Genomic DNA, 7,385 nt, shown 5'->3' with positions numbered 1-7,385 from the left:
TTTATTTTTGTCATAATAACACCTTGAATAGGGCTTGCAATGGGCTCGGCAGCCCATCCAATCGGTCCAGTACTAAATAAAGCAGGGACTTGGCCACAAACTTTAGCCCCAGGAGTGGCTCAACCCTGTGTAGCCAACGAACAAAGCCCCAATGAGTTTAGTCATTAGCACAATGGCTTTTGCGCTAGCCGTTGCTTCTTACTTTCAAGATATAGTTTGCTGAGCACATTAGTTGTGAAGAAAACATAGTGTATGCTAGCGCACGTAGACGCGAAGACAAACAAGAAATTGGATGTGCTATGCCAGTGCTGGCCCGGTTTGGTTTAGCCAAGCTCTTTTTTTTTGTTCTTGTTTTTTCTTTTTCTGTTTTTTCATTTGTTGTTGGCCTATCTAGATCAGCCCTAATGGTGCCAAAACTAAGCCTAACCAGGCGTATTTCAACAAGCGCTAGGTCAGGGCCAGGGCTGACCTAGTCCATAAACAAGCAATAGAAGAAAGTGAAATATCATAGATAGCATATACTATTTTCCCCAACCAAAGCCTACTGGTCTTCAAGTGGTTCTCTCTCATGGTCAAATGATCTTCTTAGACCATCGCTTCTAGAAAACGACTGTTATGATGAAAATAACGGCTCTTAGAAAAAGTAACCCTCCTGCCTTATTATATAAGGTAACATGAAGGACTGCAATAACGGATTAAAGCCCTTTCTGTTATGGACCTGGTTTTTATGCGGCCTAAGCTCGCATATGTAGAAATGCGGGCCTATTAATAAATCTATTTTTTAGATGAATTTTTGACTTGATTTTTAAAGACATGTAATCTCCAAAATGAGATCATGAATATGAATAAATAAATAAATTTTAAAAACTAAAAATAATAATTCTAATAAAAAAATATTTTGACCATTAATTTCTATTGTTTTTACATGAAACACCTACTTGCATCCATCTTTAAAATGGATAATTTACACTTTTTGGACCTTATACATAGTCATATAGTCCAGCTCGCATGAAACAATTTTCTGTTGTTCCATCTTTTTGTATTTTGGTTAAACATCATTTTGCCATTATAACACCCATTAAAGTTAGTAAACTGTAACAAAGTGGCACTGTTGTGTTATGGACTTCTAAAAAAATTTGGTTGAGATAAACCTACACTTTGTGGAACCATAGATATAGTCCATTTCCACCGTCTAACAAAAGTGTTGGAGCATTGGATTATCAGTCATGTGTGGGCCATGACAATACCACTAAGCCAATCCCCACAAAATTCAAAATTCGGGCTTTCTATATAAAGTTTATACAAATACGAGGTTTACACCTTAAAATATAGAATTAAGTTGCACCTCTAAAATATTCGAAGAAACTTAGTTTTGATGTTAGAAATGTTAACAATGGGAATGAAGGGTGGGATGTTCCGTTGAAACTTTAACTAGCCAACCCCAAATCCCATTCCCTTGGCATTAAGTCTTCTTAGTAAAATCAAGTTACAACGCATAGAATGAGCATAAAGAGTGTCAGAAAGTAACAATAAATTCTCATTTGAGATGACTAATTTATAAGTGTCAATGTCCAATATATCAAACTTATAATCATTGCCCATAGAGATGACATGTCCCTCGGCTTTAAGCTGCTTAAACTTCACAAAGCCCTCTCTAGATCTGGATATGTGCTTAGTGCGGCCTATAGGAGTTTGTTTTGGGTAATTCAGTGGGGATGACGAGTCCCTACCCATTTTTTTTTAAATGAGTTAGAATAGAATGGGGTTGGAGTCATGGTGTTAACACCACCTGTGCCCTAGTTGAAATCCAAATTGTAACTCCTATCTTTATTCATAGTGGTAGCACCACCTGTGCCCCAGTTGAAATCCAAATTGTAACTCCTATCTTTATTCATGGTGTTAGCACCACCTGTGTCCCAGTTGAAATCCAAATTGCAACTCCTATCTTTATTCACCTTTAAATCCATTGGGAGCTTTGACAAGTTGTTGTTAAAACTTCCATCACAATTAATTAGGCCACAAAATACCTAATAATATTCACATCTATATATGATTTTTCCATGTCAATACCATGACATTATTAACTAATATATTTATGCCCCTAATAATTAGATATCTTGAATAAATTGGCCTAAAATGCCACCATTTCCAACAAAAAATAAATCAAATTGATCATCTCGACATCAAGATGTATATATAGGGATTGTATAGTATGAGGCCATTTATCTTTGGTACAAGGAGGTTACAATTGGTACTAGTCATTAGATGTCAAATTGGATGGCTTAGGTGTATCACAAAGTTCAAGATTTTTTTTTTTTGAACTTTGGGTCTAGTTAATGACACTTTTGTAACCAACCAATTTGATATTTGATGGACTTGAATGATTGTGACCTCTTTGTATCAAAAGTAAATTGTCTCTTTGTATACTTTTCCATGGAGAAAAAAATAAATTTAAGTTCAAAATATTATATATCTTACAACAATTTAGCAATGTTGGGGCGTAACGCCAAATCACCACCCCCGTGGTATTTCCCTTTTTTTATAAAGGGCATTTTGATCACCTAAATATGCCTTTTAAAGTGGAGGCCCTTAAAAGGCTTTGTAGAGAGAGAGAGAGAGAGAGAGAGAGAGAGAGAGAAAGAGAGACGTGCGAGTGAAAAAAAGAAGCCCGCGGACCTGAGAAAAAGGAGAAAAAAAAGGGCGAAAACTGAAAGAGATTGGGGGAAAAATTTGGGGTTTTTTGCAATAGAACCCTTGCGCCACCATTTGGGCTCATCTTGAACCGTTGTTGTCAGCATTTCTTCGCGGCTGCGGTGAATCGAAGAAAGAGTTGATTGTAGGTGGTTTTGTGGTAGGAAGTTTTTTTATTTGAGCTGTTATTGAGATTGTATGAGGTGACTCTACATAACCCCAATCTTGTAAATTTTTCCTCTTAATAGTGAATGCATATTTGTCGTCTTGCCTGTAGATGTAGCCCATCTTGGATAAACCATGTATATATGTGTGTCATTCTCTACTTTTCATTTATGCTGTGCTTTGAAGATTTCTCATATTGCTTGTTTTATTGTTTTTATATTTTCCCAATTATATTGCACTTGTTATTGTATCTTAAGCATGTTATTTGAATGTTGAAATCATTGTGGTGTAGTGCTCACCACATCTAGTGGGATTTGAGATATCCCGATTTACTCAAAGGAGTGATTGGGTTATCCTGATTTTACAACGACTTGCATCAAAGCTCAAGGAATTAGTGGTAATATTTTTGAAAAAATGGCATCTCACAAGTTCGAGGTGAAGAAGTTTAATGGGAAAGATAAGTTTGAAATCTGGAAATTACAAATGCAAGATTTATTAGTACATTAAGAGCAACACAAAACATTACATGGAAAATATAAGAAACTAGTAAATATGACTGATGATGATTGGGACGAACTCGATATAAAGGCACGAGCTACTATTCGCTTGTGTTTAGCGAATGAAGTTTTGTTTAATATTGTTAGCGAAAAGACAGCAAAAGATTTGTGGAAAAAATTGAAAAATTTGTATCAAACAAAACCTCTCACAAACGGAATTTTCTTAAAAAGAAAATTGTATTCCTTGAGAATAAAAAAACGTGCAAATGTGTCGCAACACTTGAATGAGTTTAATAACATCATTTGTCAACTTGAGAGTATTGGTACGAGAATGAACGATGAAAATAAGGAGATCACCTTACTTTGTTCATCGACGGAATCTTATGATAACCTTGTTACTACATTGAGTTGTAGTAAAGAGGATTTCCTTGATCGGGGCTCGGTTTGTAGTGCTTTACTTGCCAATGAATTTCGAAAAAAAGCATCTTTGGGAAGTTTGGTAGAATCGAATATGGAAGTTCTCGTGGCAAGAAGTCGATCGAATGAACGGGGTGATTCATCAGGGAATCATTCAAGAAGTAATTAAAGATTTTGATTAAAATCTAGAGGGTCAAATAACAAGAAGGTGCGTTGGCATTGTAGGAAGCCCGATCATATAAGGAATAATTGTTTTAAAAGAAATGAGATGAATTCTTCCAAAGCTTCTAATGCGGGAGGTGAAAAACCAAGTGAATCCAAGAATGAAGCAAATCAAGTTGAAGAGTCTACATCTGGGTTCATTGAAGATGAAGTATTGATGGTGACATATAATTCAATATTCTATCAAAATTGGATACTTAATAGTGAAGCCACCAATCACATGTGCCCCCATAAATCATGGTTTGACTCATATGAGTCATGTGAAGGTGGATTGGTATCCATGGGTAATAATTTCACTAGCAATGTGGTTGAAATGGGTTCGGTTCACCTAAGGATGTTTGATAGAACTATTCGAGCAATTAAGGATGTTAGGCATGTACCGGAACTAAAAAAGAGCTTGATTTCTCTCTCTTATCTAGATTCAAAAGGTTATAAATTCACCAATGAAGGTGGAGTAATCCATGTATCAAAAGGAGCTCTAATTGTGATGAAAGGAGTCATAGTTGGGAGCTTGTACAAGTTATTGAAAAGCACAATAATAAATGATGAAGTAAATTCTGTAGTTGAAGGTGATAAAGTTCCATTTCGCCTATGGCATAGAAGATTGGGGCATATGAGTGATAAGGGTATGAAGGTCTTGATGAAAATGAATTTTATTCCTATACTTAAAATTGATGGATCCAAATTTTGTGAGTATTGTGTCGATGAGAAACAACAGAAACAACCTTTAGCTGGGAAGCATACAAGCAAATGCAAACTTGATTACATTCACTCGAATGTATGGGGTTCTTCACCAACTACATCTTATGGCAGTGCAATATATTTTGTTTCATTTGTTGATAACTTCTCAAGAAAGTTATGGATCAAAACTCTCAAGTTCAAAAGTGATGTGTTTTGTGCATTCAAGAATTTTAAAGCCGAAGTTGAAAAATCTATAGGGCATCACATCAAAGTTCTTCGGACTGATAATGGTGGAGAGTTTGTATCAAAATAGTTTGAAAATTTTTGCAAGCCCGAGGGAGTTACTAGGCATTACACAAATGCCTACAATCCTCAACAAAATGGTGTCACCAAGAGGATGACTCGCACTTTGATGGAGCGTACGAGGTGCATGTTAAGCAATGCCAGCCTAGAATCAATGACTTGTTATCTTATCAACCGATCACCTTTGGTAGCATTGGGAAGCAAAACTCCTAATGAGGTATGGTATAGAACCCCAAGTGACTTCTCTGATTTAAATTTTTTTTGTTGTGATGCCTATGCACTTATTCCAAGTTGTCAAAGGAACAAATTAGATCCAAGATCAAAGATGTGCATCTTTATGGGTTATAGCAAGGGTGTGAAGGGGTACTAGCTATGGATCCAAGTACTCAAAAAATAGTCACTAGTTGTGATGTGTATTTTGGTGAATCCAAGGTATTGGCAAAGGGCATGATGATAAATGACAATGGTCAAGAAGTGCAACAAGAGAGTCAAGAATTTCAAGGCAACCTCGAAACACTTCCACCAAATGCAATTATGCCTTTTGAAAATATACCCATTAATCATGGTGAAGAACATGAATAACTAGGAAGTCAAGATGAAGAACCACATAGCCATCATGATGAAGTTGTGCCTTTGGCGCATAGGCGCTCTATTAGAAAAACTCGTGCACTTGAGTGGCACAAAGATTATGTGGATCCAAATACTTTGCATGCTTTGATAACCGAAAATAAAGAGCCAACATCATTCCGTGAAGCCATTGATAGCAATGGTACCGAGCATTGGAAAAGAGCTATGGAAGAAGAGATATTGACCGTAGAAAGGCCGTTGGTTGTAAATGGGTGTTCAAGATAAAGAATGAGCTTGATAGCAAGCTTGAAAGATATATGGCAAGAATGTTGGCAAAAGGTTTTTCGCAAAAAGAAGGGAATGACTTTGATGAAATTTTTGCACCGGTTGTCAAGTTAGTCTCAATTCGCTTGGTACTTGGTTTAGCTGCTATGCATGATTTAGAACTTGAGCAAATGGATGTGAAGACGACTTTTCTACATGGAGAATTTGAAAATGAAGTGTATATGCAACAACCGGAAGGCTTCATAGGGAATGACAAAGAAGGAATTGTGTGCAAATTGAAGAAGATATTGTATGTGCTCAAGCAAGCATCAAGACAATAATATGGAACATTTGATATGTTTATGATGATCATTGGATACACAAGAAGTAAGTATCACCATTGCATTTATTTAAAGTTCTTTGATGATGGTACATACTTGATTTTAATCTTATATGTGGATGACATACTTTTAGTGTGCAAAGATAAGGCAAAACTTGATGGGCTCAAGACTTCTTTGAGTAAAAGATTTAAGATGAAGGATCTCTGGCCGGCAAGCATTGAAATTGAAAGGGATAGACAAAATGAAATTTTGTCATTATCTCAAAAGGGTTACATAGAAAGGGAAAGATGCAAAGACGGTCAAGACACCCCTAGCGCCTCACTTCAAATTGTCTTCAATGCAAAGTTCGAAGACGAAAGGAGAGAGAAGAAGCATGCCTAAGGTGCCTTATGCAAATGCGATTGGAAGTTTAATGTTTGCCATGGTATGTACAAGACCGGATGTCGCGTATGCGGTTGGTGTTCTAAGTCGGTTTATGGAAAACCCCATAAATGTTCATTGGGAAGCAACAAAATGGGTGCTTCGCTACTTAAGAGGTATAATTAGTTATGCAATCACATTTGGCAAGGGCTCAACGCAAATGCAAGGTTTTGTGGATGCAAATTTTACCGGTAATCTTGATAGAAGTAGGTCGACTACGACATTTGTTTTCGGTTTGCAAATGGATCGGTAAGTTGGATATCAAAGCTCCAGAACACAGTAGCATTAACAACTACCGAAGTCGAGTACATGGCGGCAAAAGAGCCATCAAAAGAAGTTATGTGGCTTCAAGGGTTGATAAGTGAGATGGGCATTTACGTATAAGCCCATGGAATTATTTTGGAGCAATATGAGTGTTATCAATTTGGCCAAGAACTCGATTCACCACCAGAGGTTAATGCACATATTGGTTCAATATCACTATATCTGGCAAGTTGTTGAAAATGGATGAGTTCGATTGGTAAATATCAAGACCAAGGACAACCTTGCGGATATGCTTACAAAGACCATCCAAGTAGAAAGTTAGAATAGAGTCTTAACTTATCTAGGTTTTAAGAAATAAAAGAAGTGATGAATTGACAAGGTAAAGGTGTAATTTTGAGTCAAGGAGGAGATTGTTGGGGTGCAATGCCAAATCACCACCCCTGTAGTATTTCCCTTTTTTGATAAAGGGCATTTTGATCACCTAAATATGCCTTTTAAAGTAGAGGCCCTTGGCTTTGTAGAGAGAGAGAGAGAGAGAAGCGCGAGTGAAAAA

Source organism: Amborella trichopoda, chromosome 13, assembly GCF_054954075.1.
Source record: "Amborella trichopoda isolate Santa Cruz 75 chromosome 13, AtrichopodaSantaCruz75HAP2 v2.0, whole genome shotgun sequence".
Taxonomy (NCBI): domain Eukaryota; kingdom Viridiplantae; phylum Streptophyta; class Magnoliopsida; order Amborellales; family Amborellaceae; genus Amborella; species Amborella trichopoda.
The sequence above is the reverse complement of the archived record's forward strand: the minus strand, read 5'-3'. Positions refer to the sequence as shown.